The sequence below is a fragment of the Theobroma umbraticum genome, unplaced genomic scaffold (assembly GCF_002168275.2).
Source record: "Theobroma umbraticum cultivar Fairchild unplaced genomic scaffold, ASM216827v3 scaffold_89.0, whole genome shotgun sequence".
Classification (NCBI taxonomy): Eukaryota; Viridiplantae; Streptophyta; class Magnoliopsida; order Malvales; family Malvaceae; genus Theobroma; species Theobroma umbraticum.
Window position 1 is genome coordinate 2,391,629 of NW_018397271.1, and position 9,803 is coordinate 2,401,431.

Here is a 9,803-nt window from a genome sequence, read left to right on the forward strand (position 1 = left end):
GAGCCAATTAGATTGGTTAAGGAATGTATATTGTCATTTAATATATATTTAATTGTATAATTTTATGTGATAGAGTTTTTCCTTTATGTTAATGCAATAATAAGGAGTTATTAAGTACTAATTCGATGAAGACTATGAAATATAAAGGCCTTGCAAGAGAATTATAAAGTTGTTATAATTATGAGATCACTATACATCAAAGCCAAGTTCCTAAAATTATTCTTGGTCGTTGCATTGTCAAGACAAGGCATTGACAATGCTCAAAGACTAGTACATGTTAAGCCTCCTTATTTGGAAAGTAAGCAATCGTTCTCATAGATTGAAGTATATGAGAACTCCATTTGGTATTTCACTTAAGTGTCTATGGAAAATGTTCTCATGTGATAGTCGTGCACTTAGTCCTTAGACTTGAGACACTAGGTCATCTTGTATGGGGAATGACATACTTTGATTTGGCTCCTACGGGTTTAGAAGCAACCAAATGCCTAAACAGGGTATTTTTGGTTATGCTATGAAGCATGCAAAGGTGAATGAGTGGTTAAGAGAGCATTCTTCACCTCAAGTGACATGAGGGGATGTATCTCACTTGTTCTAATTCTTGATTAGCTTGTATAAAGTATTTGACCAAAGCATGATGAATTTGAGGAAAATTTGTTTCCTAAATTCATACGGTTAGTCATGAATTATGAGAACTAATTTGGAATGTCGTAAGTAGACACTGAGCAATGCTTAATGAAATATTCGGGATATTGGATAAAAGGATTGTATTGTATTGAAAGGCTTAACACTGAAGGGCTTTGTCAAATTCTTTAATTGACTCTCTAGTATTTGGGTGGTTATGATGTATTGTTAGATACCACTCATGATCTATAAATATAAATTTATTATCAAATTGATATTTGATTGTGATTTACATTTATTGCTAACCTGTTAAAAGCCTAATGGGTCACACACATTAAGTAACATGATTGGGATTAAATAAAGATAATTTAATTAAGTTGGACTTAATTGAAAGAGACCAAACTAAAGTGAGAAATTAATTGAGTTCTCAGAGACTTAATTTAATTAAAATACAACTGTTATATTTAGGGTTACAAATTAGTTGACTATATAAATATGTTATATTAGCAAACGAAAAACTTGAAGCCTCCACCACTTTCAGCCATTTCATAAGATAAGAAAAGAAAAAATATTTTTCTTTGTTTGACAAAGATAAGATTCGGCAAGAATTTTGGTCCTTTGGTTTTAGAAACAAAACTTGCTAGCACAAGTAAAATCCTACCTTGGAGAAGGTCTTATTCAGTCACTCTGTGGATTACTATTAGAGGCCAAACAGTTGGGTTGTTGAAGATTTGACAAATCTTAAAGGTGAAGAAGCAAAGATTTTTGGATTTAATTGGCTCTTGATTACAATATCTAGAGCAAGGTATGTAACTCTTAAACCTATGAGTGTTTATAATTTATTTCAAAGTTACATGAAAAACACGAACATTGATCCTGTAGGATTCGATTGTTTTTCTGATTAAATATTATTTTTATTTTTTCGCTGTGTTAGATTTTAATTTATTGATTATTTTTCATGTTTGAGCATGGGGTCAAATCCTAGCACTTAGTTGATTAGTTGGTTTGATTTGTATACAGGATAGACAAACACTTATGGGTCATATGTAGCCAAGATTAAAGCATAAACTTAATGAATCTTTCTTCAATTTAATTTGCATAAATATATAGTGAGTTAATTGGGAGAGATATTTTTATGAAAAACTTAACAGAGACTTGTAAATAATTTAATAGTATAAGATAGCAACTTAATCCATTGAAGTAAGTTAAAAGAGAAATACAATATTCAGATGAAGTATTGAGGGATATCATAATCTTAGTTTTGGTAATTGATTGAATGTTTAAGACAAATTTGCTGATTAATTTTAGATTAGTTTGTTAGATTTCAATTTGCTTTTTGATAATTTAAATTTGGTTGCTTGAATAAGATTAAGGTGTGTTAATTTTAGTAGTTAACAATAGGAATTAATTCAATTTTTTGTGGGATCGATACTTTATTTTTTAGTACATTGCTTGTTTAATGATAACTCTATGATATAGAGTTATTTGAACTTAATTTTGATAATAATTTAGCTTAGTTCTTGTAGTAATACATAAAAATTAGTAGATTTAATTTAATTATTTTAAATTAGTTAATTTAGGTGAGTCAATCTAATCCTAGTTAATTTTATGCTTAATTTGGTGTTAATGAGGTTAAGATAAGTTGTTATTGATTTATTTGTGCTTTTGTAGGTGTTTAATGAAAGAAGAATTTTAGTGGAAGAAGTAGAGTAATTTCAAGGTGCATACTTGTACTACATATGTTTCGGTATTTTAGTGATAACTTTCTCTACAGACTTCAAATAAAGTAATTCTTGATCCATTGTTAAGATAAGAGAAAAAGCTATAACTTTCATGTTTACTACTTCGCCCAGTTCATTTTGGAAGGTGGTCAAATATCTTGTCAAAATTGGAACACTGCAGTAGTCCTAGAACAATTACAATTTCTGCTATTTCAATGGTCCAGGCCACGGCTTTGGAGGTAGTAGGCCATGGCCCACATAGTCTAATGAGGAAATCCTAACTGGCATTGATTTCTTTCTTCACCTAACTTGGCCTAACTTTAAAGCAGTATAAAAATAACCTTTCAGAGGACTTTTAAGACAAAAACGAAAGACCAGATTAATAGTTGAGGATCAAGCCACAAAGTCTTTGAAGCTAAAGAGAACTTGAAGGATTTAATGAGATTTGGAGATCCAGAATACAATTCTTGAGTTTTTCTATCTTTTTTATTCTCTTATTCTTTTGGTTTTTTTTAATGTTTAAATTTTATTTGATGATGATGTGTAACTTGATGGGGAACTAAACTTTTAATCTAAGATTATGATTGAACTCAATATGTAGTCTGATTTATTTAGCTCTCTTTTGCTTATGTTTGATAGATTTAAGTTGTTTATTTTATTCTATTGTTAATGCTTCCAATTGCTTGATCACCAATTAGAATGAATTGAAAACCTAGGTTGAACCTTGATGAATGAGATTTAGGTAAACCTTAAATAGAATAGCGTATGATCGAATGCACGTAGTTGATTAGGTGGTTTGATTGGCATATAGGGTAGACATACACTTATAAGCCATACGTAGCCAAGATTAGACCACGAACTTAAGGAATTTTTCTTCAATTTAATTTGCATAAACATATAGTAAATTAATTGAGAGAGGTATTTTTATAAGGAATTCGACAAAGGCTTGTAAATAATTTAGGATTCTAGGTTAACAACTTAATCTATTAAACTAAGTTAAGAGAGAGAGACAATAATCAGATGAAGTATTAAGGGACATCACACTTTTAGGTCTGGTTGTTAAGTGAGTTTTATAAAACAAATTTACTATTTAATTTTAGTTTCAGTTTATTAGTTTAATTTTTCTTTTAATAGTTTTAAATTTAATTGTTTGGATAAGATTAAGGTGTTACAATTTTAGTAGTTAATAGTAAGAATTAATTCAATTCTCATTTGGATCGACACTCTACTCATCACTATAGCATCTTTGCGATACGTATACTTGCGTGGGTATAAAATTGAACAAAATTTAACTATATGTGCGCTAGTGTGGATAATCCAACAACAAATTTTTGGTGTTATTGCTAGGGAATTGATTTTTAATTCTTTCTTTTTAATATTAATACTATGCATTCTTAATCTTAATACAGACTTTTCTTTTCATTCTTTTCAAGTATTTTTGGTCCTTGTATGTGAAGAGCACGACATTTGAAAGTTGTTCTTTTTGATCAAAAATTGAAAAGAATTTTTGAAGACTTTAGAGCAAAAATCAACAAGTTTCTACTAAAAGCAAAACAATGGCTAATCAATAAAGGGAAGAGACCAAGTTTTTTGAGGGACTATGATATCCCACTAGTATAAAGTCTCTACTATCCAAGGATTTCCTATTCAAGCCAGTAACTTTAAAATTAAACCAACAATCATTCAGATGATTCAGATTTCTAATCAGCTTAAGGGTTTGCCTAATGATTATCTTAATGTTCATATTGTGAATTTTTTAGAAATTTGTAAGACATACAAGGGTAATGGTGTTATTGATGATGTCATAAGATTGAGGTTTTTCCTTTTCTCACTAAGAGGTAAAGTAAAGAGTTGGTTAAATTCACTTTCTGCTGTTCCATTAGTACTTGGAATGATTTGGCTAAAAAATTCTTTTCACCTATTAAAACTACAAAGATGCATGATGACTTCACCTTTTTTATGCAATTTGATTTTGAATCCTTGTATAAGGCTTGGGAAAGGTACAAGGATTTGTTAAAAAAGTGTCCACACCATAGGTTACCTAAGTGGCTACAAGTTCAAACTTTTTATAATGGTTTCTTAGGACCTATTAGAACCACCATCGATGATATAGCTAAAGGTGCAATTATGAGTAAATCCATTGATAAAGCCTATAATTTTCTTGAGGAGATCGCTTCCAATAATAACCAATGGCCATTCGAAAGATTGGGTACAAGAAAAGTATCTGGTATTCATGAGCATGATGCATTCAATGCATTGAATTCACAATTGATTGTTCTCACCAAGAAAATTGATACATTGAGTGTTAATGCAGTTTAGAGCCTTTTTATGACTTGTGATTTTTTTTGGGGAAGGACATTTTAGTGACCATTATCCCATTTACATTGGAATATCATCATGTTGGAAATAGACAATCTTAAAATAATCCTTATTCCAACACATATAATCCAACGTGGAGGAATTATCTTAATTTTTCTTGGAACAACAACCAAGCATCTTTGTTAGTTCCTAAGCCAAATTTTCCTTTGGGTGTTCCACCATAAGCAAAAGCTTCTACATTAGAGAAAAAGCCTACTTCACAGGAGATGTTCATTAAATTCATGGAAAAGAATGATGCTTACATGACAAAGAATGATGCCATCATTCAAAGTCAAGTAAAATCATTCCAAAATCTTAAGACATAAGTGGGTCAACTAGCTAATGCCATCAATAGTAGACCTTAAGGTATTTAACCTAGTGACACTGAACCAAATCTAAAGAGATAAGGTAAGGAACATTGTAATGCAATAACTCTTCCTAGTGCTAAAGAGGTAGGTGGTAAGGATCTAAATTCTGAAATTTCAATTAATTTTGCTGAGAAAGAAATTGAAAAGTTGGCTGAGAAAGAAGTTGTGATTGAAAATTTTGTCGAAAAATCTAAGGAAAATCAGAGGTAAAACCTACACCAACATCTCCACCACATTTTCTTCAATGTTTTCAAAAGTAAAAACTTGACAAACAATTCCAAAGATTTCTTGAGGTATTTAAAAAGTTGCTTATGAATATTCCTTTTGTTGAAGTTTTGGAACAAATGTCAAGTTATGTTAAATTCTTGAAAGACATTTTAACCAAAAAAAGGAAAGGAGAAGACTTTGAAAATCTAGTGAGTTTTTCTATTCCTTGCACTATTAGTAGTTTTAAAATTTCTAAAGTTGTGTGTGATTTAGGTGCTAGTGTTTAAAGAATGTCTTTGTCTATTGCTAGGAAACTTGGATTTAATGAGATACAACATACTACAGTTATCTTTCAATTAGCAAATAGAATAATCAGTTAGCAGTTGGGATTATAGAGGATGTTTTGGTTAAAGTTGGGCATTTGTACATTTCAATGGACTTCATTATGCTTGAGATTGAAGATGATGTTGAAATTCTTCTTATTTTGGGAAAACCATTCTTAGCTGTAGTTGGAGCAATTATTGATGTGAAGAATGACAAAATAACTTTCAAAGTTGGAGAGGAGGAAGTAGTGTTTAATTGTTCAATGCAACTAAGTATACCAATACAAATAGTTGCTATAAAGTGGATTTAGTTAATGAGGGTAAAGGTAAGCCTATTCCTCCACTTTCAACAAAGCAAGCCCCAACTCTTGAGACAAAACCACCACCACTTTTTAGTTATCTTGTCTTTGTGGTTGGATAGCAAGTAGTATTTTTTAGTTCATAACTCCATCTTTTGCCATGGAAACCTAAACCATATTGGTGGAAAACCTTCAAGTTGGTAAACTTTCATCCTTATGATGTTGCTGAGAATTATAGTGGACTTACCAGAGCAGTCAAGGTCAATAAAGAAAGTCTTGAGCCTTAAAAATTAGTGTCAAAAGAGGTGCCATAATCAAGCTAATGACTATGAAGAAGCGCTTCTTAAAAGGTAGCCCAAGCTTTGAAACTCTTTATTTTATTTTATTTATATTTCTACATTAATCGCTAGTAATTTATTTATTTATTTTCAGTAAAACAAATCCTTTTACAAGTGACAATGAGGAAGATGACAATTATGTAGAGGAGGAAGATTACAACTTTTCTAGATTCATCCAACTACTAGGTGAGTATTCTTTTACCTTTCCTTTATTCTTTCTAACACTGAGGACAATGTTTAATTTAAGTTGAGGGGGGAGAATTATTTTTCTGGTGATGAATATTTTGTGGAAGTTTTAGATTTAATTTTAATTATTTTCATGCTTTTAGGATTAGTTTTAAAATCTAGAGTAAAATTGGGCCAAAATTTTCAATGATCTCCTTATCTAATGATGATAACTAGTTGTCTTGTATCTTTAGCTTGAGGTGAATGAGGTTTTTGTTTGGATTCATGCTAAATTCTTTTATTTAGTATCATAGTTAAGATGTGATTTCCACAATTTTGAGCACTTTATCTTTTGCTTTTAAATATTGTGAATATTTAGAGAAGGTTTATATTGATGTGAATTTTAGATTATGTCATGAATTTTAGAATTTGCTTGATTCTCTCTTGAGGTGAAATCTTAGGTAATACTTAGTTAGGGACATGATTTAGGATATGTTTGGACTGTTTGAACCTTTAAAGCTAACCTTGATATATTTTTATCCCTAGTATACCCCTTTGAGCCTAATTTCCTTTTTTTTTTGTTTAACTACGTAATAATAAGCTTAGCCTTTAAATAATTCTAATTTTTCAATCTTCACTCTTAAGTTTGTATATTGTTTTAGGAATATATATTGAGCTAAATGCATATGGTAGAAAGGTGATGTTGATGTGACAAAGTTCAAAATATTAAAAATCACTCCACCACCTGCAATGCAGAGAAATAAGTTTGGGGGTGTGAAATTGTCATGAAAAAAAAAACAAAAGAAGAAGAGAAAATATAATAAAGTGTTGAACAAAAGAAAAATTTTGACGGGAAGAAAAAGGAGTTACTTGGAGAATGAAAATAAAGCTCTATAAAGGCCTTAGAATGATTATGTGCTTAAGGTGAATTGAGCCAAATTATTATCCTTTATCTTACCTTGACCCCAGCCATGCTTTACAAGTTGAATAAAGACCTATTGATCCGTGACTTAGTATTAGTCTACATTAGTAGAGAGAGATGAAAAGCAAACCTATGGAGTTTTAGTACTAATTTGAAATTTTGCATTGGCATAAACTCATTTGTATGGCATGATATTTTTGGTAAGAGATTTTACACACACGAAAATCCATTCAAGAATGTGCTTGCATTGGAATTGAAACATGAATTTGAATGATGCTTATATGTTTCCTTAAGTTAGAGATTGATAGACATACTTCTAAGGAAATTATAGGAGATCATTGAGTTGGTGCACTTTATCTTTAGTAGTTGCTTTATTTATTTTGCTTTTATCATTTAAATTGTTTTGCTTAAGTTAGTTTCTTTTCTATGTTTTGCACAAGGACTAGCAAATTCTTAAGTTTTAGGGTGCGATAACTTTATGATATAGAGTTATTTGGACTTAATTTTGATAGTAATTTACCTAAGTTCTTGTAGTAATGCATAAAAATTAATATATTTTATTTAATTATTTTAAGTTAGTTAATTAGGTGAGTCAATCTAATCTTAGTTAAATTTGTGTCAATGCACCTAAGATATTTTATTATTGATTAATTTGCTGATTTTGTAGGTGTGCAATTAAAAGGGTGAAAAGTTGTCAAGATGAGAGTTCATGAGATGTAGACCTTCACAGCACATGTCTTGGTATTTTGATCGTATCTCTCTCTATAAAACTCCAAATGAGGTGATTCTTAGACCATTGGAAAGCTACAAGGAAAGGATACAACTTTCATATTAACTACTTCACCTATTTCAGCTTGGAAGGTAGTAAAAAACTTTTTCTATTTTGTAGCACTACAATAGTCCTAGAGAGAAAAATTAAATCATGATTTTTGTAAATTGAATCATCGAGCACGTAGTTTGATGAGGAAATCCTTGAGAGCTGACTTTTTTATGCACCCAACTTGGCCCAACTTCAAAGCCTTATTAAAGTAACTTTTTAGAGGGCTTTTCGAGGGACGAAAAAGCTGAAGATTTAGAGCTAAGATTCAGCCACAAAATCATTGAAGAAAAAGTCTCAATGGAGCTGAGAAAAAATTGAAGGATTCAAGAAGATTTAGAGATCAAGATTTCAACTCTTGGAGTTTCTTTTTTCTTTTTGTTATTCTTTAATTATCTTGGTTTGGTTTCAATGTTTAAACTTTATTTGATCTTGATTTGTGACATTATGGGGAACAAATTTAATTATCTAAGATTTTGATTGAACTCAATACATAGTCTGAATTATGTATCTTTCTTTTGCTTATGTTTGATGGTTTTAAGTTGTTTATTCTATTCTAATCTTAATGCTTCTAATTGCTTGACCACCAATTAGAGTGAATTGAAAACTTAAGTTAAATGTTGACCATGGAGATTTAGGATAGACCTTGAATAGAATAACGTATGATCGAATGCATTTAGTAGATTAGGTGGTTTGATTTGGATATAGGGTATACATACACCTATAAGCCATACGTAGCTAAGATTGGAGTATTACCTTAATGAATCTTTCTTTAATTTAATTTTTATAGACATATAGTAAGTTAATTGAGAGAGATATTTTTATGAGAAACTGACTAAGACTTGTGAAAAATTTAGGACTTTCAGTTTGCAACTTAATCCATTAAAGTAAGTTAAGAGAGAGATACAATATTTAGATGAATTATTGAGGGATATCATAATCTTAGGTCTGGTAGTTGATTGAATTTTTAAAACAAATTTGCTGGTTAATTTTGGATAAGTTTTAGTTTTAGTTTGTTAGAGTTAATTTTGCTTTTTGATAATTTAAATTTGGTTGTTTCAATAAGATTAGGGTATGTTAATTTTAGTAGTTAACAATAGGAATTAATTCAATTTTTTGTGAGATCGATACTATACTTTTGACTATATTGCTTGTTTATTGATATGTGCACTTGCGTGGATAATCCGACAACAACATCCCACACATATTATTTAACATCTTGTAAGAATTTCTTGTTTTGTTGAGAGGTAAAATTGGGAGGGAGAGCATTACTTACAATGTAATTCACAAATTAGCATACCATGGCAACACCTTTGCTAGCCAACATGAAACAACTGTTCATTTGGAAAAGTCTGATTGATCAATGTTGTATTTCCAGCTTGTAACCCACTCTTCAATTTTGATAGATGATCTATAACTTGATTTTCTATACTTTCTTTTTTTTCTTTCAAATTTCCAAGTCAAACTTTTGCAGCAAAACATGATTATTACATGCTAGAATAGGAATATGTAAGTATATGTGTGAGTTTTTAAAACCATATGGATTGGTTGTTTATATTTGACATGGTAGGAACGAGGCCCTTGATACCAAGAATATGTAATTCAATGCACTATGAAAAGTGAAAATGTTGTGTGAATACCTAATTGTTGAATTCTAGTATAGC